Raw genomic sequence first — 27644 nt, 5'->3', positions numbered from 1 at the left:
GTAGCAAGAAGAAATCTACTGAAATCGCTTCCTGTGTCGGGGAACCTTCTCCAGTACTTTAGGAGACGGTGCCCTTTCATTAAAGGACTTCCACAATTTATTGTCCAAGCTTATATACTGCTGTTGTAAACTCTTTAGCACAGTTACTACTTATAAAGTATTTAAAGATGTACAACACTTTATTAGTAGTAAAGTGCTTTAAAAAGTAAATCCAAAAAATGTTTTATCTATTGTTAACTGGTTGTTTTAATTATTCTTCTTTTCCATCTTAAGTTTTTACAAGAAAATACAGAACTTAATAAGACCGGCTATTTTCTCATTTTGTGTGTGCGTGTGTGGGAGACAGAGAGAGGAAGGCAGACAGAAGTAACAGTAATGAAATGCATAGCTCTTTGAAAGACCTTAACTACTTCAGAGTTTCTCAGCATATCGGAAGAATGCACATAATTCTTAACCAATTCAAGTGATTGCATTCATCTGGATAAAGCAGCAAAACTTACAATGGACATTACCTTACCTGTTTAAAGCTCGTGTTGGGGCTTTAAGTTTCCTTAGTGCGTCCGCAAATGTGATCAGCAGGCTACTGTTTACAGCTTCTCCTTTAGTGTCTCCCTACAGCAAAACACAAAAATGCAGGCATGAACAAGATACTCTGATTACAAAGATGAGTACAAGTTGTTAGTCTGCTGTTAGAAATCTGCTGTTGCTGGAAATCTGTGCCTGCAGGACAGTAGTGTCAACGTTGATGTAACCAACGCCCATAACTGTGGTTTTTACATAACCTGAAATAAGCCTGTAGTTTGCTTTATGTGAATGTTTAACCTCTTTTACAACAATGTCCAAAAATAAAAATCCCTCAGAAGAAAATGATAGGCTCTTCTTGGTTTAACAAAGCGGAATGCAACAGTGATGGCGAGCATCGGTGGCTGTGTGGTTAACTTGGGAGTGTAAAGTGAAAATAAAGGCAATGCAGTCTGTACACGTGGACCAGAAGTGGTACCACCATGACAGACATGATAAAACTGAAATGTTAAGCGCACTTGTGCCAAAGGCACAAATAGAAACTAATTTGTAGGACAAATCACAAAATATAGAAACTTTTTTTTGGCAGAGAAACAAAACACAAGAAACTTTAGGTTGCATTATCCTTCTAAAAATGAGATGGTATAAAGGCCTGCAATAGTAGCCTTGGAAATATCAGACATTTTATTTCTTCTTGATTAAAGAAAACAATATTCAGAAGAACTCTATCCATACATTTCAATATATATTTAAAAAAATTCAAACAAGTGCAACACTAAATCATGTTCCAAAACATTCAAACATGGGTGGGTAGCGAGTGCTACATCACTTTTTCTCATGCTAAATATAAAGATGTTTTTGTTACTGATTCTGTGAAAAGAAACTTGTTATTCATGAAAACTGTAATGTGTAAAATGTTTTGTGGCAATATCAAGTGGACCCTTCCATGCACTCTTAACTACAATAACCTTGACGGTCATGTGATTACATGTATCTGGATCAATTAATAATCTAATCCTGTTTAGTTTATGAAGAATTTTGGGATTATTTGCATATGTTATTCCTGTCTTCTGATGCGGTGATCTTTGTGCACCTGTCTCCTCCATACACAGTTTATAATATTCATACTATCTTGCTTCAGACGCATGACAATGCATTGGAACTAAGAGACAGAAAGAGCGAGATTGAGGGATGGGAGACAGAGTGGAGTGAGAATTAAAACAAACTTTTGTGTGGGTTGCTGGAGAGGAACCAGGAGGTGGTTGGAACTATTTTTTTTTCAATAACCGAGGATACCCCTGGAGATTCCAATAAACCTGTCAAGTCATTACTTGCCCATGCATCTGCCACCACATCATGCTATAACTCATTCTCAGAGGAAGTGATGAGTTGTAATTTAGATGTTCTCTCTCTTTCCCTTAGGCCAGATTTCTATGACAATTACAGCCAGTTCCAGAACCTGGATTACTAGTGGTAGAGAAGCTTCTGAATTATACTACTGGTTATAGGATCCATTTTATTTTATGTACTTAGTGATCTTTTGCATGTATGTCACATAAAAATGGAGTTTTAACTGCAAAGAGACAGCATACTATCTAAGAATATGAGCAAAATTAAAAACAATGAGCCAACCCATAACACAGAAGGATAGTTGTTTTTCCTTCTGTGACACTGGTGACATGGATTCAAACAGTACATTGGGAACCAGAGGAGTGGTTGGGAGGCACATGATAAAGTGGTTGCAGACCAGCCCACCTTCCTCTGCGGAAGAGTATGGGGTTTTACCACAGAAACTACCCTTGGTGCAGATTGAGGAACAGTCATAGGCAATAGACAAAGTCTAAGAGATTTGCTGTAGAGAGCTGTTGGGGGTGCTCAGTATGTGGAAAGCATATTCAGAGCATGGAGGCCCACACTGTGTTCAACACATGCAGGTTTGTCTAAACCAGGCTGCCGGAGCTTGGTCATAAATTAAAAACAAATCCAGAATTACCTGTACTGAAACAACTGAAGATGTATCTGTTCCCCAAAGAAACGGGAACTAAGGTGGAAAGAGAGCAATATTATGTCATCAAGAGTCCTGGGGCCAAAGAAAAAACTGTATGTTTACTAACAAACATCCATATAAAAGAACAACTAATACATTTGAAATGGATATGATGGGAGTTGCTCAGCATGATGCCCATGGAACAGCAGTATTTCACTGGAAGTTCTAAAAGATGCACAGCTGCTATGGTTGATCCATCCATCCATCCACACCCCCTTTATCTCATTTCTGCACATGGGGCCGGGGTGTCATTTCAACACTGACAATCATCTACAGCCATGGTTTACACCACCAGGTGGCTAGCCCTGCTGCAGTAGTTCTTCCACATCACATACTCACACCTATGGCCAATTTAGAGTGCCCTATCTACCTACTGCGCATCTGTGGAATATGGGAGGAAATCAACAGAATTTATTTTACTTAACGTTTGTTAATCGGGAAAGTCTGACTTGGAACTAAGTCAATTTTCAGCGGCGGCCTGGAGAAGAATGCTCCAGACGCATGTCTTTGTAACATGGGAGGAAACCAGAGCACCCGGAGGAAACCCACATGAAAGCAGGGAGGGCATGCAGACTCTACACAGAAGGCACCCCAGCCGAGAATCTAACTGGAGAACCTCTTGCTGTGAGGCAACAATGCTACTGCTTGACTACTGCACCGTCCAAACCAGGGAGGACATGGAGACTTTGCACAAAAGGCACCCCAGCCGAGAACAGAAGCAGGGAACCTGCTGCTGTAAGGTGCCAGCACTATCCACTGTGCCACCCTCTGTCATGTTTGATGGTTATAAAGAACTACTGGTGGTGGCATCATAAGTTCTGCCTAAATGGTCACATAGTCTAGGTAGGATGAAAGGTCGAGGCCTACCCATGTCGTTGCATGTTCTGGAATTGAAGGACAAGACCCACCTGCTTGGTTAGATGTTCTAAGGTGAAAGGTCAAGGCCTATCCACATGGTTATGTTCCTGGGTTAAACATTAAGGCTTACCTATACATCTTCCAACCTGAAAGATTAAGGCCTACTCCTTTCTTAAAGACAAAAAGCTGGTTCCCCACTCAGTAGGTCTTTCCTTTCTTCTTTTTCTTTTTATTATCTTGCCTTGGCTAAGTCATATATTTAATTCTGGCTTGCTCTTCCTTAAAAAAATGAACTTACTAACTTAACAGTATAAACTTCCTATACATCCTGCACCCCCACATGCACATGATGAAAACTAAGTTTATACATTTTCAGCCCTTTAACTGGAAAATACAAAAGGAGATCCAGCTGTGCTCAGAAAAGCACACTATGTAAGTTGATTAAGTAGCAATCTCATCGCTGACATGCAAAATCAGCTTTACTGCTACTTGGCACTTTATACAGGTGACATTTACTTGGAACATAACAGGGTTATAGACAAATGATAGCAACAGCAGCTGCATCATATCGTACGCATTGAAAGCATCCACCATCCCAGCATACAGTAAGAAGCATACTATATGAATAAGAGGACTTTAACTTCACCTGCATTAGTAACAAGCAAATATAAAAAAATTAAAGTAGCCAATACACATATATGCATGCACACATGCACTCCAGCACGTGTTCTGATATTACATGCCACACTAGCAATGGCTTAAAAAAAAACAATAAATATTGTGCTTAAAGAAACATTTAAAGATTTTATTATTTTTTTAATGTTTTAAACAATCAGTATATTTGCTGTAAGTATTACTCTACAAAACACAGAACACAAAAAATAAAACTGAAGTGGCGAGGACAGGGAGAATAAAAATATTCTTAGAAAGTTTCCTGTAATGTGCAGATCTGATGCATACCACCCCCAGGTGATTTTCCCATCTCATCAAGCCTACTACTGGACTTGAGTCCATCTGTTTCTTAGTGGTGGGTACTCCCCAGACCTATAATGGCAACAGCCATCCAGAAGGGTCACTATGTAGACAGACATTAGGGCTATGTGTGCCTTTGCATGCATCCCAGCTATGAGGACATTTGTGGTGGACAGCCTAACTCCTCTTCCTCTGGTGAAGACATCAACACTTACATCATCATAAGAACTGCTTATGTCCCTCCATCCTTGTACGTGTGCTCCTCCAAATGTGCTGAAAAGTACTACCATATGTGGCTTGAGGGGCTGCTCCTGTTTGGCATCTACTTCTGGCTCAGCAGGTAGGTAGACGACTGAAAATTGGGAGCTATCATAGATTCCCCTATGACAGCAACATCCTAAAGGATGGTCTAACACAAATAAATGACTGTGCCAAAGTGAAGGATTTAAACTCAACATGAAGAAATGCATTACAGTGCCCTTTGTGAAATTGTCCACCCAAGCTAATTACTCCTTCGATAAAACACCCCTAAGAGTTGACCTGATAGGTAAGGATCTGAGAATGTATGTAAACAGTACTCTGGCCTTTGAGCAACACATAGCCAAGATAGTAAGAAAATCATTCTCTGTCACTCAACACATAAGCAAGGGTATCAAACCCAGGTCCAAAGCAGTTACAGTATCACTCTACTAGTCCCTCATCAGACCCATCACTGAGTACAATGTCCCCCTTTGGCATGTACCTAACCAGGCATTTGCAACAGCTGGAAAGCCCTTAAACGTTTCTCACCAGAAGAATCCAGGGATGAATACCCTATCATACACAGTTCACCTTAAGGCCCTATCTCTCTACTCAGTCCCCTACAGGTTACCGATAGGTGATCTATGACTAGCATATAAGTCATCATCAGATTCTGCACTGATGGATCTCTTGCACATCTGCAAAACAAATATGACCAGAAACACTACATCCAAGGACCTGAACTTTGCCTGTGACATAAATAGAACATGCTGAAGGGACCGATGTGTCCCAAAGGATACCAGCGATATGGAATAAGTTCCCCATCTACATGAATCTCCCTGACTCTAGTCAAAAGAAACCCTGACTACTGGATGAAAAATCACAAACTCAACCTTGGTAAGGCCTCCATGTCTCTGATGGATAGAGGTCAACATTAATTAAATTAGTCCCCACGTAACATACCCCCCCACATAAACCTCAGTTATCACTTTATCAACATACCCCATCACATAGACATCCAAGGAACTCGGGGACAAAACACTGTTGGGTTGCACGGCTAGGCTTGTAAAGACCCTGGTGGTCATTAGCCTAGTATAAACCTGTGAGCTTCCATTTCCTTCCCATGTCCTGACAAACTTTTGCCCATCAATATGTTGGCTGTGCCAGTACAGCGGTGGTGAGATGCGTGTTCAAGACTGCCACCCCCCAGCATAGGGATGCCCACCACCCCTAGAATAGGTATGCCCACCCCTCCCTCTCAGCATAGGTATGCCCACACCTCCCCCTCAGCATAGGTATGCCCATACCCCCTGCCCACACCATCTAAGACCCCCCCCCAAGCTACTAATTAAACTCTGGTCACTTGGACTGTTGTTAGCCTGTAAATGTATTCCTTTATTTCAGTTTATAAACTGAGGTGGAGCCCTTAACAAGTGTGACCCTTAATATTCCAAACTGAGACTAAAATGAAAGAATAACAAAGATTAATACAAAGAGAAATGGTACAATTACAGAACAAAAAGATTAACACTGAAAAATTGAACATAACCTTCTTTACTATTGTTTAGCTTTGCATCTGATATTCTCATCATAACACATTCATTTAATTTGTTAAAAAGTGGATTAACACCTCCTAAATTAAAACGTACATTTACTGTTTATACAATTCTGCCTACTTTTGTCTAATTCAATTTCTCGTCTATCCCAGTTAACCTTTGTATTTTATGTGATACAACTGGAATACCGGTTGCCACTGAGAAAAACTGAGAGTGCCCTGCACTTTTACCCAGACATAAATAAAAATAAACTAAATACAATCTATCTACACCACTGTCACATGCTAGATTTCATACATAACAACACAAAGTACTAAATATCTTAACATTACTTTGCATTTGTGAAGAAATAACATTTCTAAATTCATGTGCTGATAGAATGGTGTATAATGTGACATGAGGAAAAAATAGGTGTGCAGTGGACACTAGCATGTATGAGTGCAATGCATACTGCTGAACTTATGATTTTGTACATGTCACTAAAAGTTCAGCCATTTAATGCAATGAAAAGTGCCCCCCCCCCAAAATATTTATATATACAGTATATTAAACGATACTGTGAAAGTCAATGCTCATAGGAGAATACCAAGCTAACTGCCTGGAAGGGCCACATTAAGCCTAGCCAATTACTCAAGATTAGGATCAAACCCTGTACCTCGTGTCTACGAGGTAAACACTTAACCATTATGACAAACCCACCCCAAGAATGAGGGATTACTATCCAATGGTGTGTCTTCACAATCTTCTACAGTTCTTGGTATTATATATCTCTTTGAAACATTTATTTTTCCAGAAGAGTTCATACCTCTACAGACATAGTCTGTATTACATATATTATATATTATACATTATCTATACTTGTTTTGTACACAAAAGCCATATCTTATTAATTACATGTACCTTACCTTCCCACAAAAAAGCAAAAGCTAAATACACTATAAGCAAGGTCGGACATCTGAAAGAATATGGGTTGCTGCTAGATGAACATGGCAATTACGGAACGTAAATATTCCCATACAGAAATTAAGATCAATTTCCCACACTTACTTAGTCTATCGCAATACAGCTGGTTAGATTTAATGACTAGTTTACTACTTGGTATAATAACTGTACTTACTGCCCTTCTAGTAAAACAAAAAGTAAACAGAAAACATGCTTCTTGTTTAATTACAATGGTTCCGTTTATCTATTATAAAGTTTCCTAAACCATTTTGCAAACTACTGCACAGTGTTTACTTTTGCACACACACACACACACACACACACACACACACACACACACACACACACACACACACACGCGCACACACACTCCAAGCATTATGCTTTAAAAATCATAAAGACATCCACCTGAATTGCTCATATAACTCCTACAAAGCTTCACTGACCTAGATTCTGGTTTATATGCATTTTAACCAGCAGTATATAGCAAGGTCAGTGTCAGTACCTCAACAGATAGGACACTCACCTTGGTTGCTGAAAGATCAGAAGGCTGTGGGTTTTATTCCTGCAACAGGTACTTGGATTAATTTTGCCAGTACTGACATAGCAGTACAGCATAAGGGTGTTCAGCACTCTGCAGTGCGCCATTCCTCAGATGAAACGTTAAATGGAGTTCCCACCTGCCTGAACTGATGGTAACTTAGCTGGATATAAATGATCCCATGGCACTTTTTGAAAAAAAAGAGTAGGGGAAGTACCCTGGCCAAATTTCCCCTTGTCATTATCAATACCATCTCTGGCTTCCCCTGAAAAAAAGGACATTGTCCTAATGGGACTAACTCACTCAGTTTAACAGTAAACAAATAAGCGTGTTGTTGCTACATTTGGCTGTACTGCAGTTTCTGCCACATGAAATGGGGAACTGCAAAACATGCAGAGATATCCTAAAAATCCTTTACCAGCCTGAACTCTGGGTTGCATTTAAAGGATACAAACATAGACTTTGCATTGCTTGTCTGTCTGCAAGATTTTATACATTAGTGTTTTTTTTTTCTGTATGTAACAATGAGGTGTTCATAGGACAACGTGCTGGATGACTGAACAGATACTACAGTGAGTAATGTTTCTGCTTAAATCTTGATGTTTGGGTACCTACTGATATGAATTTATATTCTTCTTCTCCCGTAATTGCACAAAAGGACTCAACATGTAGAAGTAACTAGGTCTCATTTACTACCAAAGTGTTTTGGGAGAATTGCGTGTGATAGCCAAAGGACACTAATCCTGCAGATATTGAAGTCCTATTAATGCAAATTTGAACTAAAAGACTTTAGAGGCAAGGAGGTCTGCAGGCACTTTTCCAGGTGAGAGCAACATTTTCTATGAACTACAAAATTAGAGGAAAATTAAAGCACCTTTAGCCAACCATAAATAATTACAAAATCAAGCAGCTTATTTTAGCTCACTTCACCAACTGGGATTTAAGATGATCTGTAGGAAATAATTATATACTATCAAGGATCTTGGGGCCACTAGACTCTCAGAAACCATGGGGTTTTAGATGCTCTTTCGTGAATGTTAAGAGCACATTTGACCCTTCTAATATATGTTATGTCACGTACCTCTTGACAGATTAAAAGAAATAAGCAACTTCAGAGATGGTAATAAATCTACAACAGAAAACGAAGACCAGAAAAATATTATAATGCAGAACTTTGGCTGAAACAGTATTTTTTATATCCTCTCCAAGTCTTTTGCCAGAAAGAAATGCAAAACACATTAATATTTTAAGGTTGAATGCTTTCCTGGATACAAACAAAAAACAAAGCTTCCACTGAAATTGTTCTGGGACACTGCTGTACTGCTTGGAACAAAGCCTGACTAAACTGTAAACCAGCAACATTATTCAATGAAATGACAATCAACTTAAACATGTGCAATGCACTCTGTGTTATTCATTGAAAAAAGACAGACTCAGTAATGTGAAACCTAATAAAACAATGGTATTTCCTGTTAGTCATATGATCTTCACAGACCTCAGAATGTGCTGGGATTTTCTTTATCTAGTCAGTCCCCTCCAAATAAATGGCACATAAAATTCCTCCTGTTTAAAGCTCATTCAGTCAGCTATTAATCTCTCTATCTCTCTTTAATCAACTGCATTGTTAGTCAGCCCCAATATTCATACCCCTTCCTCTTTCTGCTACTGTATCTCTGCACACCCCCAATATGCTTTCTTCCGGAAGAGCAGATATACTCCGAGCTATGTTCTCTCAGCAATGTTTTTTGAGCACACTGCTGTACTAACACAAAAAGTGATCGTAGAGTAACAGCGCAGCATACTTATCTAGTACATGTCATGTTAATAAATGTTTTTCTATTTTGATTTTTAAAAAATCTGTGCTCCACATTTAACAGATCTGTCACTCATTTGTTGTCAAAAATTTTTAAAAAGATATCAGTGAAAAATATTGATTCATATTAATTCATCAAAATATCTTTTATTATGCATGAGGAAACAGTTATTAACCATGCTGTGAGCTTCCTAGTTGAAGTTCTTAGCAAGGGCTCCACATTTTACCATTTCTTGCAGATTGTGAGAGATTACGTTACACATTTTAGAGACTGAAGGTTGAGAGCTATGCAGAACAGCTTGTAGTGTACTTGGAGCAACACATAATTGAAACAGCTAAATTACAACAAATAAAGTTTACAGCAAATGCTTGTCTGAGTCTCATCCTTAAATACTGAGAACAAATAAGTAAACTGGCTAATCTAAATACCAGGCCATTTAAAATATATGAACATTCTCAAATGCATTGCCATTAGCAAATCCAAAGTTTGTCACCTGGCAAAACTGGCTCCTTTTACCTAAGGCAACACTGTACACTAGGATAGGCACCTAGAGGTATCCCACCACCCCTGATAATTTTTCTACTGCTACAGTTTGTGACTCACATACATTGTAGTCTAGGACACATAGTGGCAGTTGTGTTGGATAACTGTCCACTGACAATGGCGCACACACCCACAAATGCAGTCCGTCAGTTTGGTACAGTGGCAGCAGGCTTACTCTGACACCAGAAATGACATGGCAGGTGGGCAGAAACTGAATAAAGTGGGATTTTAGAAAAATGGATGGATGGATTAACTTAATTTTATAACTGAAATTCTACCACAGCTCTTTGCACAAAAAATATTTATAAAAGGTACACATTGTGTAATATATAAAGTGGGCTTGTCTATGCTCTTGCAGGGGATTAATAAGGAAAGGTAATCCCTTTTTTTGTTCCACATAATATAATAATGTATAAAGTGCTTTGAAATAATTCATAAAACTGCCAATGACCAAGATTCAAGAAAGGATGTAGTAAGATGTAATGCTGTGAGGGGCCAAACAAACTGATTTTTTTAAAAGGTTTTGAACCAGGTATGTACTGACTTGGTCCAAAGACTGTTTTCAGCCATGACCTTGGCCAATCACACAATAGAAAATGTGCATACACAGTCAAGTCACAAAGTGGCAATATACAATCTAAAGCAAATCAAGAGACACTATGACAATGTCACTCAAAAGCAAATAAAAATGGTACACAAAAGTACTTAAAATGTCAACACTCTGTGGTATTTGCTAGGCAACAAACAAAACACAACAAAAGAAAGCACTTTTATACCACTTCCATGTATTGCAATGCTGTCTGTGGTCAGTGAGTACTGAATGTCTCTAGACTCACATCATCATGTGCGTGAAGGTCTATAAACTATCTGAGGTAGAGGTGCCTCCTGATGGGAACCAGGGTCCAGACACTACATCTCCACTTATAGCAGGGTCTGGAATACCTCCTGTTGTCCAGTGTGATGACTAGCCTAACCTCACCTGTTAGTACAGGGACAGGAAGCAGCAGCATCTAGAAAATGTCGCACAGTCACAAGGTAATCACTATTCACACTTTGTCGAATGCAACTACCTTTTCTGGGAAAGAGAAAGGCAAGGGGAGGAGAATGAAAGTCTGCCTGTGTGTTCAGCACCACTGAAGGAGGGGGAGTAAAAATTGCATACTTATATGTGTGCGTGTCTCAAAGGGTCACAGATAAGTACTACGCAATTAGTATGCAGACTATTATGAGCCTAGCCAAAAACTCCTATTTAAAAGTTCCCTTCAGTCTCATGGAAGGCAAGACCAGGGAAGAATTTGAATTTGAAGCTAGCTGCTTATGCAATTACCTAGGTTTACCCTGGGGGTAACAAGGGTGCTGCTCTGCATGACATGCAATGGAAGTTCGTCACAGAGGCGAGGGATATGTTGGGATGTGACTATCACATCAGTGTGTCTTATTTATCTGCTGATGAAGGTTTAGCCCCTGTAACAAAGTACTGGAGGTACGATTTGTTTTGTGAAGGAAAAGGTCAAAGAGGGTTGGATATTTCATTATTCAAAAGGCTAGAGACAGATCGCCATGGATGAGTCTATTAAGAGACTTGAGTACAGAGGGCTGTCAACATGTCCTGATAACTAAAATATTCAAATGCCACTTATCGTTTTAGTTACGAATCTCTGGCATTTCTCAAGTTGAGTGATGTGTTTCATTTAAATGACAAAAGGTGCATTATGTTCACTAATGGATCTGATGATATACGAGTAATGGACAGTTACAACTTCACTGGATTTACTGGAGAGGCTTTGAAAAATTGATAAGCCGGACAGAAGGCTTTCTGGACTACTGCGGAGACGTGATGGTCAAAAGGCAAAAATATGGCAATCAGATTACATTCCAGAATTTTATAAATCCTTTAAAGATAAATCAGCTTCATATATGTAACAATGTTACTATAGCATAGATTTCAGCAAAACAGCAACATTTATCCAAGGTGATCCTAATATTGAAAGAGCTCAGAAAAAAGGATCAATTTTTAATTATAGGCCAATATCACCACAAAATCTCAGTTTCAAGATAATTCTAATAGTAATGAATCATTAAATAAAACAATCAGCTTCATTAATTTCAGTAAATTGATATGGAAATTTGCTGTCAATATAGGCAAACCACTTATTAGAGATGATCATCATAAACATACAAACTAAAAAGATATAAGTAAGAAATCTAATGTTGGTGCTCAGGAACACACAAAAGATACTTTACTACATACACAGGGAATGTTTATACTCAACTTTAAAAAAGTTTTGTCTTCACTGATCAAAATATGACTGCATACTCCTTTTATAATACTGAGAACTGCTTAGTCACAAATAACAGAAAAGCACATTCTTGCAATCAACCAGACTGAGAAACAAGTATCCTATGTCACCTGCTTTGTATATACTAACCACGGATGATTTTCTTAAATCAATACATAACAATTGATATATTTATGTAAAATATCTAAATATTTTACAACAAAAAAACTTAATATATGCAAGTGACAATACTAATGACAGCAACATTGTAAACATACATTGGCATTATGTTAGATTCTTGCTGACTTAGTATTAATGTCAGTAAAGGTGTAAACATGTTAGATTCCTCTTCAAACTGGCAAGAAAAGTGTCAAACATAAAAACATAACTGGTTATTCAGTAAATAAATAAAAGATACAAGGTCTTACTTCTCAAACATGAAATAAATATAAAAAAGAGAAATTTACAGCTGCAGACAAAGTTATATTTTTAGGTCACCGGTATCAAGATACAAACCGAAGCATTTTTAAATTAGCAAAAAGTCATAAATCACTATTCTCAAGTAAAAGGGGAAGAGCAGAACAATCAAACCTTATCTTCAGACAGAAAAGGAAATGTTATTCCTGCCAAAATGGCAGTGATGCATTTTGAATGACACAGACCTACCAGACACTTAGTTTAACAAAACAAGTGAATTTTGAAACAATGTGTGTGTGTGTGTGTGTGTGTGTGTGTGTGTGTGTGTGTGTGTGTGTGTGTGTGTGTGTGTGTGTGTGTGTGAGTGTGTGTGTGGGGTGATCGTGGGAAGATCTAACCCCCAGTCTGATAAATCTGATATAAAGTTAGCAGATCGAGAAGGCTCAGCAGAATTTCAAATAAATACATACACTGAATTAATTTCAGAGAAAACACAAAAACCTCCCACTCTGATAAATTGAATAGGAAGTTAGAATACAAAGAAGGCTACATCTTTGTAAATACATACCCAGAACTTATGTCAGTTGAAACACCAAAAAATGTACATTATAATTTAATACATTAACTGCTTTAAAAATATACTAAAGTTGTTACAAAAGAACCTGGATAGCAAAGCTTTGACAAAGTAAATAGAAATTCCCTTGTTTAACTATTACAAAACTACCACAAGTATTTTAAAGAGGGTCAAGATATATAGCCAACATTTTACGTACAGAGCATAAGAAATAATTTGTTAGATAAAATAAATTGCCATTTTCTTCCTTATATGCTATTTTTTCACGTGTTGACTGTTGTTAATTCTTAAGTCAATTAGTTAAGGAAGCCAGCTACAAAAATTTCTGATGACATAAGTAGGTATGAGTATAGAAACTAACGTCACAATCTGGTACAATACATGTTAATGAGTCTAACATGGTGGACAGCTCTGAAAACAGGAACTAAGACTTATGTGAAAACTGTAGCTGACAAAGTTACAGTAGCTTTAGCATGTATTCTTCCAGATGTGACTGCTGAAACTCTGTTCCAGCCTTCAGTCCATTAACCTGAGGTGCATTAACCCTCTAACATCCATGAAAAGTAGAGATTGAGTGGGACAAGGAGAACATGAACTTGTATAAAATAATATGTGCAGCATCGGCCATTTCGATGACCTTACTACTGACTGTACAAAACATTTCATGTCCATGCCCTGAAGAAACCGCTAGGGAGATCCTGTGCAGTTAGGTTCATGAGGTTAGGATAGAGATTAGCTTCCCGAGGACAATGTGCAAAGGAAGTTAACTAGAATGATCCTATCAAACATTTTAAGGTCCAAGCCTTGAAAAATCATTAGGGGATCATGTGAAGTTAGGTTTATGAGGTTTGGATAGAGATTAGCTTCCCAGGGACAATGCACAAAGGAGGTTAACTAGAACATAAGTGAAAAATATATAAACTAGTAAAGTAGTTCAATCATAGCCTTTACAGCCACAGCAGTACATAAGAGCATAGTAAAGGTAAGAGAAAACCACCATCAACATCTTATGCTAATTCACATGAAGACGAAAGCTGCTACCATTACACAGAGGGATGATGGGCAGCCTGGATTCACGTATCGGACCAAATTCAGGTTACAGCTGGCGGGGGGTGGGGTGGGATCCCAGCCAAACAGCCAATGAGGCACACCGATGTCACAGCACTTGCATAAAAGATTGTAGGCACAGGGTTGGGGGGCAGGTTTACAGAATAAATGGAACACTGAACAGTAGAACACAGCAGCAGGCAACACGGATATTCCCATGGAAGCACAAAAATTTGGCATGTGTAAAAACCAGCACAGTGCGACTGCACACACACAACAAACTTGCACAAGTCTGCACAAGTCTTCAACAGCAGCATAAGGTAACTGACTGGCCTACAATTCCCACCACCTGGGAATAAGACCCCTACTACCCACCTCAAAAAAGCAGTATCTATAGGAGAATGAGGGGTGCTTCAGTAGGTGAAATGGGGAACAAATATGTCAAAGGGGTCAAGAGAGCTATGCGAGGGTGAAATGCTTAAAAGAAAAAAAAATACATTAGCTACATGAATAAGAAAAAAAGGAAGAAGTATCCTCATATAAAAAGCTGAATTCACTCACACTCCTGACTCCCTAAACAACAAAAGGGGTAGCAACTGCATTAAACTGATTAAATCCATGTAAAGTGCAATTGCCATAGGTATGTGATAAATACATGCAGAGAAAATCACTAAGCTGTTTCACAGACATAAAAGAGATGCAACAGAAAGCAAGTTAAAAAAAGGCAAGATGTTTTGTTTTTAATTGACTGCATTGTATGATACCAATAACATGCATCCACACATGGGTAATTCAGGTTTATCCATAGACAGCTCTGCCAGATCCCTTGGGCTTTACTCTAAAGATCAAAGCACATCAGCAGTAGGTGAAATACTGTGCAATCCTCAAGTGAATGCACATGACTGAGAAATTATACAACAATAATGAATAATTTGTTAAGGAGGTCACACAAACCCCACTGTGATTACATGGCATGTGGGGAAGGTGGGGTGGGGTGGAGAAACCTCGGAGAGATAAGGAAAGATTTTTTTCAAGTTTACTAAAGTGCTATTCTAACATAAAGGTTTTCTTTTTTGCAAAGTTTGACAATGCATATGGAACATGTAAGAAATCACTCTGGCGTGTGTGTGTGTGACAAACATGACAGACTAGTGTCAGGAAATAAATATGCTGCTTGCACGTGTATGTAACAAAAAAAAAAAAAAAAAGACAGAATAACTAATGAAAAGACGAAACCTGACAGATGACTAAATCTAATTAATAAATCTCAGCATGCAGATGGTGATCAGAAATGATTTTGTGCTACAGGACCTCTGAGGCTTAAAACTGATTAGAAGCATCATATGGTACTGCTGTAGGGCTCTTGATAAACAAGACTCAACGCACTCACTTACATCTAAGCCCACAATTAAGATATCCCTGCCTATTATGGCCTGCAGCCAGGGATCTTCCTTAAAACACAGCACAAAAGTCATTCATAATTCACTGGAATGCAAAGTGGTTAAGCATCAAAGAAACAGCATTTGTCAGTCATTTTAAATATCTGAAAATGTATTTTTCTGACATGAATATTAACATACTTTTCTTGGTTGCCTCCCTCCTGGAGTGAAACAGGCCATATCCTGTGTAGAAAACTGAGAGGTGGTGAACTACACACACCTGTACACAGGTATAGCCTACCCACTGCATAATCATCTTGCGCGGTTCAGAAGCAGCATGGCACATATTGAACATGACTTTGTGAATTGACTTGGGTGAAAACTCCCTATCCATACAACCACATGCAGCTTGCCCTGCTAGAATGGGTAAGAGTAAAACTACTGTCTGTACCAACCCAAGAAAGTAGGGTTGCTACAGGGAAATTATGCACAGAATCTGGGTTGGTAATCAGGCTGTCGGTGCAATGGTATGTAACAAACATAATGATGCTTGAACAAAAACAATTTGACAATACAAAATTAAATGTCTTTTGACAAGGAATTTAAAAAAAAAACACAATGTGAAAGGCATACAAAACAGGGCAGGTACCACAACTGAATATTAAGAAATGTGTATACTACTTATTATGAGTAAAAATGTTGAAAACAGGAAAAAAAATAATGCTGCATTTACAAAATAAAATATATGCCCAACACTTTTTTTACAGAACCTCTGCCATAGATTTTCAATACACTTGCCTTAGGATCCTACTCCATGAGTTAAAGTTGAGAAGAATGTTTAGCTACTACTAGAGGGGTACTGTCACATGACTGTGTAACAATATCCAAGGACAGAACTGAAGAATGTAATGTTGAAAATGTAAAACCAAAATGCTAAAAAGTGGCAAATTAAGATGGTTATTTTGACGTCTCAATTCAAATACAGGTTCAGAAATCAACAAATGAAATGCACTGCAATGTTTGCTCAGTTTATGTCCATTTCCCAAAAACAGAAGGCAACTCTCCAGTTGGGAAAGAAGACATTATACCGTTGTGAGTTATGTCAGGGTTGAGGAGGTGTGTGCAGTAACACAGCATGATGGAGAAGGACACACTGCTCTTTTTACTTTTCAATAGAAACAAGGAATAGTGATAAACCAAGCACAATGAGGGTCTGGCGCTTGTATAATGGGCACCTGTAGTACTTTTAAATGTGAATTTGGAAGTAGGCAGTTAGTAAAACAATGAGCAGAGGAAGGGTATCAGGGGTTGTCCATGTCTGTAATAAAATGTACTTACACTTTAAGGACTAAAGTGGATTTTTCATTTCAGTGACCGACAATGGTGAACTAGTTGCCTTTCAGTCTCTCCACTAAGGTACGCAAACACTAGGGGATGGTCATCATAATCATAAATGGATGTGGAGCTATAGTGTAAGTACCGAAGGATATTTATCTTTAGCTCACTGTACTAAATGATGGACTGTGCAAATGCAAGGTTTTCAGACTGGGGACATAGACACTTGAATACTGTATACCACTAACTGTTTTCTTTATTTCATGTATGCAATGCTGATGGGGTGGTCAAAACATACCTCTCAACCTTTTTAGATCAAGAAATATGGACAAAGCCATAATAATAGGGGGGACAAAGGCCCAAACATATGGAAACTTTTTAAATATTGCTCTCACAAACTTAGAAAGCTGATAGAATAAAACAAGTTTTGCATAAAGGGTATGAAGTCTGAAACTCAAATGTTCGTCTTCATTTTCTGACTTCAGCACTCAATGATTTGCCAGAAAACCACAATTTTATGAGAAATAGACCAAAGATATGAGGCAAAAATCTGTACAGTTGAAAAGCATGTGTCAAAACCAGGGTAAAATGGGACTGGCTACGTTGGGGGACTTGGTACCCCAATGTCCCAGAAACTAGAGTTAGTCAGTAAACAGGATGTTTTTTTTTGTATGAACACAACTCAGAAGACAAGCAGATAGAAGCCACTGTAGTCATGAAATAAGTGTGTGTGTGTGGGGGTCTCAGCTAGTGCATTCTAGTGTGGATCACAGAGTGAGACATCACAAGATGCACTGCTGACATAACAGTACAGCATAGGTGGGTGGCTGCACTTCTGAGTGTGCCGTTCTTCAGATGCGATGTTAAACCAAGGTTCCACCTGCTTGAGTTTATAGTAGCTCAGCTGGATATAGACGATCCTAGAGCACTTACTGAAAAGAGTAGGGATCCTTTATTAAAATTCACAAAATGCAATATATAAATATATATATATATATATATATATATATATATATATATATATATATATATATATATATATATATACACACACACACACACTCTACATACAAATTTCACAGTTCATCCACAATATTTACAAGTATATACAAGTAATACACACATTTGGAAAATTTTCAAACTTTCAATCTTCCCCATTCTTTTTTCCACAACCAAAATCTTATTTTCTTAAAGATCTCTGACAATACCCATTTCCCACTATATATTATCACATTAATTCTTTCATTCCAGATAATCCACATTATATAAATCAATTTGTCATGTTTTCATATTTTCATAAAATCCATATTCTATCATGTCTATATTTATACATTTAACATTTTCAATACTTTAAACATTCTTTCTACATATTTCTTCCCACAATTGGTGTACCCATTTACATTTTAGAAAAACATGTGCACATATTTTTGCATCTTTTCATTCTTGCTTTTACATCTTTCACTTTATCTCCTAAATGCTTCCAAGAATAAAAGTAATACAATTTTACCATTATATTTTCATAACATGTTGCCCTATTCTTTTCTATGTTTCTTAAATCAATCTTCCATAGTAATATTTTTTCCTGATAAAGTTTCATTTCCTCACAAGTGATTAATTTACTTCTTTTTAAACATTTAAGCTTTTCCTAGATTGATTTATATTTTTTCCTCTATATAACCCTTACTAACACTTTTATTTTTTTTCCTGCATCCCTATCAATATTTTATATAAATTTAATGAGGATATATACTCAATTGATTAAACCCAACCCCCCTCCCTTACTGGTAACATAAAGAATTCCTCTTTTAATAAGGTTCCGTCTAGATCCCCATATAAATGCAAGTAATACATTCAATAATTCTTTTTCACATTCCGGTGATATCATAAATACACTTGCTAGATGTGCTCTCTTACCTAATACCACTGAAGTAATTAAACATGCTGTTTTCCCATATGTAAGTTTAAATGTTCTTCAGAATATAGAAGTACTCCTTATACAAGTACTCCTTATTTTAAGTATTATGTCCTTCCATTGTGTCACCTTTTGTTGCTCACTACCAAACCTTATTCCCAGAATTTCTACTACTTCTTTACTGAACTGGATACCTTTTATTTTTTTTAGAGAAGCCCAGTCCTTTACTCTTTTCTGCATTAATACTTAAACCTAATACCCTTAGTTCTTTGTCAAGTGTCTTAATGGCTATACCTATGTATTCTTTATTTTTAACAACTAATACTAGATCATCTATATAAGAGAACATCACCAGAATCTGAATTCCCTCCAGTGCCAAACTTATCTTGGCAACTACCACATTCAGAACTAATGCAAATAAACTAATACTCACTTGACACCCCTTAATACCACTCTTTGTTTCTATTGTCTCACTTAACCAACGATTAACCACTAGTTTCACTTTATTTTTGTTGTACACAAATTTTAAAATGCTGATTATTTTTTTACTTATATTCTTTCAAAACCTGCCATAATGTTTCATGCTGGATCTTGTCAAATGCTTTACTTACATCTCCCACTAGTATTTTTAATTCTGTTTCCCTATTTATTACAGCATCCGCCATTTCTCTTGTTAACATTAAAAGTTCATGACTTATTTTTTTATTCCAAATACTGTTTCAGTCAGTAACTTATTAGCCTTACTATTTTTTTTCTACTATTTTCATACAAATCTTATGATCAACATTATTTAATACAAGGTGGTCATTTTATGTCTGTTCTTTCTCACTTTTTCCATGTAAATGTCATTGCACCCATATACATGTTTTCATCACTTACACCTTTTTCAAGCCATTCATTTAACATTTTTAAAAAATATATTCTTTTTGCCAGTCTTGCATGTCATTATAAATTAAATATTCAAGTCCATCTAAACTTGTAGCTACTTCTACATATACTGTTTTTTAATTCTATCGTTGTAATCTTTTCTTCCACCCTCTTATTGTCTTCAGTTAATTTTACATTCCATATGTGTCACATATGAAAAACGTATTCAAAAATTGTCTTATCTGTCTGTATTGTCTTTTTGTGCAGTCACTATACATCCCTCTTCATTCCTTAACTCTCTTATTATTCTAATCTTGTCTTTAACCATTTTACTTAGACATGGTACTAGTCACTATACATCCCTCTTCATTCCTTAACTCTCTTATTATTCTAATCTTGTCTTTAACCATTTTACTTAGACATGGTACTAGTCACTATACATCCCTCTTCATTCCTTAACTCTCTTATTATTCTAATCTTGTCTTTAACCATTTTACTTAGACATGGTACTAGTCACTATACATCCCTCTTCATTCCTTAATGCTCTTATTATTCTAATCTTGTCTTTAACCATTTTACTTAGACATGGTACTAGTCACTATACATCCTTCTTCATTCCTTAACTCTCTTATTATTCTAATCTTGTCTTTAACCATTTTACTTAGACATGGTACTAGTCACTATACATCCCTCTTCATTCCTTAACTCTCTTATTATTCTAATCTTGTCTTTAACCATTTTACTTAGACATGGTACTAGTCACTATACATCCCTCTTCATTCCTTAACTCTCTTATTATTCTAATCTTGTCTTTAACCATTTTACTTAGACATGGTACTAGTCACTATACATCCTCTTCATTCCTTAACTCTCTTATTATTCTAATCTTGTCTTTAACCATTTTACTTAGACATGGTACTAGTCACTATACATCCCTCTTCATTCCTTAACTCTCTTATTATTCTAATCTTGTCTTTAACCATTTTACTTAGACATGGTACTAGTCACTATACATCCCTCTTCATTCCTTAACTCTCTTATTATTCTAATCTTGTCTTTAACCATTTTACTTAGACATGGTACTAGTCACTATACATCCCTCTTCATTCCTTAACTCTCTTATTATTCTAATCTTGTCTTTAACCATTTTACTTAGACATGGTACTAGTCACTATACATCCTTCTTCATTCCTTAACTCTCTTATTATTCTAATCTTGTCTTTAACCATTTTACTTAGACATGGTACTAGTCACTATACATCATTCTTCATTCCTTAACTCTCTTATTATTCTGATCTTGTATTTAACCATTTTACTTAGACATGGTACTAGTCACTATACATCCTTCTTCATTCCTTAACTCTCTTATTATTCTAATCTTGTCTTTAACCATTTTACTTAGACATGGTACTAGTCACTATACATCCCTCTTCATTCCTTAACTCTCTTATTATTCTAATCTTGTCTTTAACCATTTTACTTAGACATGGTACTAGTCACTATACATCCTTCTTCATTCCTTAACTCTCTTATTATTCTAATCTTGTCTTTAACCATTTTACTTAGACATGGTACTACTCACTATACATCATTCTTCATTCCTTAACTCTCTTATTATTCTGATCTTGTATTTAACCATTTTACTTAGACATGGTACTAGTCACTATACATCCTTCTTCATTCCTTAACGCTCTTATTATTCTAATCTTGTCTTTAACCATTTTACTTAGACATGGTACTAGTCACTATACATCCTTCTTCATTCCTTAACTCTCTTATTATTCTGATCTTGTATTTAACCATTTTACTTAGACATGGTACTAGTCACTATACATCCTTCTTCATTCCTTAACGCTCTTATTATTCTAATCTTGTCTTTAACCATTTTACTTAGACATGGTACTAGTCACTATACATCCTTCTTCATTCCTTAACTCTCTTATTATTCTAATCTTGTCTTTAACCATTTTACTTAGACATGGTACTAGTCACTATACATCCTTCTTCATTCCTTAACTCTCTTATTATTCTAGTCACTATACATCCTTTTTCATTCCTTAACGCTCTTATTATTCTAATCTTGTCTTTAACCATTTTACTTAGACATGGTACTAGTCACTATACATCCTTCTTCATTCCTTAACTCTCTTATTATTCTAATCTTGTCTTTAACCATTTTACTTAGACATGGTACTAGTCACTATACATCCTTCTTCATTCCTTAACTCTCTTATTATTCTAATCTTGTCTTTAACCATTTTACTTAGACATGATACTAGTACTACTTTTATTTCTTGTAAAAAAAAATCATTGTTTGTTTTTTTTTAAATTTTTGGTTCATTTCTTATAACATTCTCTCTTTTTCTAGAAGATCTTCCTTATTGTCTGTTATGTTTTTAGACTTGGTAACTGCTTTTCTTATGTATTTAAAACTAGTGTGTATTCTTTTTGACCTTTGCCATGCTAGTACTTCTTTACTATATTTTTCTTTTAAACTAATCCACCAACTTGTCCAATCTTTATAAAATCCTCTCATGTTTATATGATCCAGCCATAGTTGATGTATTATTTCCTTTACATACTAATTTAGCTCTGATTCATTATTTCCTTTGATCCCTCTACCTATTCTTATGTAACATATTTTCTTTACTCTCTATCCAAATTGCTACATGGACTAAAAAAACCCTTAATTTTAATCCCTTGATGTAATATACTTAAACTCTCTGACACTATAAAGTAACCAATTTCAATTCTCAGATTACTCCTTTTGTATGTCCAGTGTTTGTTTTTCCATAAGTACATTTTACCACGTTTGATCATATCTGAAATAACTTTATCCACCCCTTCCTTTTTGCCTATGTCTTAAATCACAATTGAAGTCCCCCACTGCTATCACTTGCATATTAGCACTTACATAATCCAGTATTTTCTTAACCATAATCTGTTTTTGTAAAGTGTATGTGTAGAGTACAATTACCCTATATATATATTGGATTCATACCTAATAGTACTATTCTTCCTAATACTCCTAGTGCATAATCCAACATTTCTATGTATTCTTTACACAAAATTGCAACACCTGAGCATTTTTCATCTCCTAAATTCCATATAACCTTGCATTCCCATAATCCATTAACTTGTCTTCTTTTTCTTCTGTTATTCTTATGTCTATTAATATTATAATATTCTGCACTATTCTAAAACTCCTAGTTTTCAATGAACATTCTTTATGCTATTTAGATTAATGGCTAGAAGTCTCACTTTGTGGAATAGTTTCTGTTACTTTTATCCTTTCCCTTTTTTTGTTTCCTCCTATACCTATATTTTTAAATTTGCATTTTCTTTCTTTTCCCAATAGAACTTCTTCTACTTCTGACTTATCCATTTATCACCCCCTTCATCACCTGAATTACTTACTTCTTCCTCTTTCTTTCTTTACTTTTTTTCCTTCATACTTTCATCTACTTCCTTTCATATATCTTTCTCATTTACTGTATCTTTCTGTAGCATTACAGTCCATTAATAAATGTCCTATTTTTTCACACTTTATATATTTTTGCTCACATTTTTTTCCTTTGTGACCAACTTTACCACAAGTAAAACGTGCTTTTATCACAATTGTTAATTTAAATAAAACACATCTTTAGCTGTCCCCAGTATCTGATCAATCCCTTATTCCCCTCCACATTAATTATACTCAGCAAATGCATTATTTTACCATTTTGCATTTTCATTATTAACACCACATTCCAAATCCCAGTCCATAAACCTCTGCTGTCATAGATCTTTGTTACGTCCATTACTTCTTTACACACAGTTTTGAAATCGTCTTTTTCAACTTGAGGTCGAAATTGTATAAATACTCTTTTTTTAGTTTCTCTATCAAATGCCTGCACAACATTTAAGTTCCAATGGTTTTCATTCCTTCTGTTGTCATACTGTTGTAAAACTTTCTCCATATACTGTGTCTCCTTGAAAAAAATGTAATAAAAAGTATCTTTGCTAATACAAATAAAAGCTCTTTCCTCTCTGGGTTGAATGCCCTGTTGTAAAATGATGCTGCCCCATACTTCCTACTTCCTTTCCATTTTACTACTGATTCTCACCCAATGCTTTCTCCTTTCCATTTTACTACTGATTCTCACCCAATGTTTTCTTCTTACTTCTGCTTTCTTTTCTTCTTTCCCCTTCGCTCACTGTTTGCATATGATTTCTTGAACTCCTTCCTTATTTCCTGAACTACTACTTAAATTCTGTCCATTATTTCTTCCCCTAACACTGCCTTCTCCCCCTCTAGTTTGCTCTGTTCAAGCAATTCTTTCATATAAATATCCCACAACCCTCCTGACTGGAGGGTTGTAATAACACACTCAGTTGTTGCTGACTCTGTTACAAACAGATACCACTGAAATAACTCTTCTGAATCTGCCATATCCACTTTGGCACCCTCATTTTGCCTTTTACTTGGCTCTCCTCTGCTCTCTTTTCTCCCTTCTCCAATCCTCCTCACTGCACATAATGTCCAACTTATTCTTAGACACATTAGGCTTTTCAGCTGTTTGATTAATGGCTTCTTTTTCATCAAAAACATCTTATTCCATCTCCGTGTTTGATTTTAAACTTCCTGCTTCTCTGAGCTACTGCTGTGCCCTGACTGAAAGACAGGAAGAGTAACAGCAAATTAAGTCCCTCCTACAGAAAGATTAAGGGAAGTTCCCTGATGACCTAGCCAAATTTCTGATTGTAGTACAAATACTGCTCTTGTTCTCTCCTCAGAAGAGGCCACAACCCTACTGGGACTAACCAGCTCAACAAAGGTTGAGTAAAAAATAAAATAAAACAGAAAACTACCCCATCTCCCACTACTACATATAAAGACGGAACTGAACTTCTAACAGGCGCATACCTCCTTTAAACTTTACTGCAAAAATGTTTTCATGTAATAAAGATATGACAGCTATTCTAATACATCTACAATCCACGTCTAATCAAGGTCATTTAACAACTATTTTTTTTTTAAAAACTGCAAATAACAGCACTTTATAATGAGATGGGTCCTTCATTACAAGTTTAGTGTTCAACTTCTAGTTTTATAAATAGTTGGAAATACAATAAACATGTATTAAAACAAAACCAAGGATGGCAGAAATCCATTTCATTACAGATAATGAAACTTTTCCACTTTTATATGTAGCAAGAAACATAATAAATGCACATCAAAATGAAACCAAAGGTGAAAGAAATCCATTTCATTAAAAATAATTGGGGTCTTTATACACTAATAAACTAAACCATACTGCTGTTTTGAAGCATTCACCAACTGTATGGCAGTATTATAAAAGGGATGGAAGACAATGAGAAATTAGAATATTGTTTGTAAGAAAGAATATAAAACATTAAAATAAAACCCGGAACTTTACATGCAAAGATATGCCAGTGTTGTTGTGTCTTTCGGCTTTTTCCCCGGTTAGGGGTCGCCACAGCGGAACTCCGGTTCACTAATGATTGGCAGTAGATTTTTACATGCCGAGTTGCCGGCCCTGATGCACAACCTTCAATGAAGGTACACCCATTCACGCACGTCTCCACATAGAAGACGCTCTAGCTGAGAATCGAACAGGATAACGTCTTACTGTGAGGCGACTACGCTACCGCAGCACCACCACAGTGCATTAATTATCCTTCTACTTGGTGTAGTTATATACTGAAGAACAATCCAAAGACAAACTCTTCTTACATGCATGATCAGGGCATATATCTATCTACATACATACATACATATACATCTACAAACACACACACACCTTATACATATATTATATATACACATATGGGGGTCGATATTAGATCACCGAATGCTTAAAAAAGTGAATGGTGATTAATCAACCCTATGTAAGTGAAAGCTTACAATGTGGAAGTGTCAGAAAAAAATCGCTGTTCCAACAACAAAAAAAAAAAAAAACAATTTCAAATATTACACCCCTACTTAAATATACCAACTCCGAGACTGCACTACAGTGCTGAAAATGGCAAAGTACCGAAGTGGCCAAGCAAATTCTTTCCCAGGGAAAGAATTCGTTTAACAGCTGCTTCGATATTTTGCGTTTTCAGCCATTTATGTTTGACCAAGACGCATTCAAAAGAATGCGTCTTCGGTCTTGTAATATAGACCCTATATATGGTTTACCTTCAAAATGTTTCGGTGGTGTGGCCGTTCGACTACGTACAGTCGACATTTTAAAGGTAAACCATATATATATATATATATATATATATATATATATATCAGCTATGTAAACATATTTTTTTGGCACCCACATCTATCCGCTTCTGATTTCTGGCCTCACTAAGGTTGCCTACCAACCTTGCACCCCATCTGCTGCCCAAACCCTATTCACATTCCAAGGCTGTGAAACTGGTGCTGCTGATGGGAGTCTATTGTCAGTGTCCTGATGACAAATGTAATGGTTCCTTTAGCCTACCTCTTGTTTAAAGGCTGTAGATGTGCAGTATACATGAACACATACCACAGTCTGTGCATGATCTTGCAGACAACCTCCTCAGACATTTAGAGACATCACTTTATGAAACCTTTATTTACTGACAAACTTTGGAAAGAGTTTACAAGGCTTGATCTTCTGTAAGTTTGCAGTTTGACTCAAGGGCCAAGGAGGTTAAACATTTCTGAAATATATTAAAAGCAATACAAAACAAAATATGCCACCCAAACTGTGTCCACAAGGGCAATTTCAACTCAATTTTTTCCTCAAGTTCAAACAGCAAAGTGCTTGACACTCAGGCACAGGCATACCACTGCAGTTTGATTACCTGAACAGTCAAGTCATATATCACAGCCGAACTTTCTGGGTAGTTAAGCATCTCGTACTGCAAAATAAATGGGTGTGTGTGTGTGTGTGTGTGTGTGTGTGTGTGTGTGTGTGTGTGTGTGTGTGTGTGTGTGTGCGTGTGTGTGTGTATATGTGTGTGTGTGTGTGTGCACACGCATACATCTATTCATCTATACACATACATATTACATAAATATACGTATATGTAGATATGTACTTATGTAGATGCATGTATGTGTGTGTGTATATATATATATATATATATATATATATATGACACACACACACACACACACACACACACACACACACACACACACACACACACACACACACACACACTCACACACACACTCACACACACATCTGTATTTACATAATCAATCCATATATGACTGCTAAATACTGAAGCAGTCTCCATTTCTAGAATTCATGAAACTGGAAGCTATATTTTACTCCGTACAGTACAAGCCTTGAAGGTAAGCCTAATTCCATTTATTTCAGCTAGCCTGTACATCATAAGCTGAGAAGTCAGTTTCCTGCTGCAACCAAGCAATAGTTGCCTTCTGTAATTCTAAATATTGTGCTGAATTAGCTACTTCATCCCCAAAATCAATACTTCCTTTCTGGAATGCAGCGATAATGGGTTGTAGTTTAACCCAGCACCTGGAAAGCAGGCCTGAATCAAGATAAATCACAACTGGTTAATTCCCTAGAATGAGAAGGCAATGATGTTTGTTTCCAGTGAGAATACCACAAGAAAGTACAAAGTGAATTTAATGTGCAAGGATAACAAACTACACAAAGTTTTGGGTATATAAATTACCAACTAGACTGCCACGTTCTCTCTTTTCTATGACTCTCTACACTAAGCTCTTAAACTTGTATTCTTCAGCATTTCTTGCTGTAGGCAAAACTAGCAAGCTACCTGCCAGTAAAAGAAAAGAACAA

At 36.5% G+C, this 27644-nt stretch overlaps 1 protein-coding gene across 3 annotated transcripts in view; it reads right to left on the bottom strand.

Moving 5' to 3' along the window:
- TSPAN9 (tetraspanin 9) overlaps positions 1–27644 on the bottom strand; it is a 2052609-nt gene that overhangs the window by 1608593 nt on the left and 416372 nt on the right. For all 3 annotated transcript variants that reach the window (XM_044087579.1, XM_044087580.1, XM_044087581.1), the window contains exon 2: positions 518–612. The gene's annotated coding sequence lies outside the window, so the exon portion shown is untranslated. The remainder of the gene's footprint in view (positions 1–517; positions 613–27644) is intronic.

Source organism: Protopterus annectens, chromosome 11.part0 (assembly GCF_019279795.1).
Source record: "Protopterus annectens isolate FY-2018-M chromosome 11.part0, PAN1.0, whole genome shotgun sequence".
NCBI lineage: Eukaryota > Metazoa > Chordata > Ceratodontiformes > Protopteridae > Protopterus > Protopterus annectens.
Note: the sequence above shows the minus strand (reverse complement) of the source record. Positions and strands in the feature narration are given on the sequence as shown.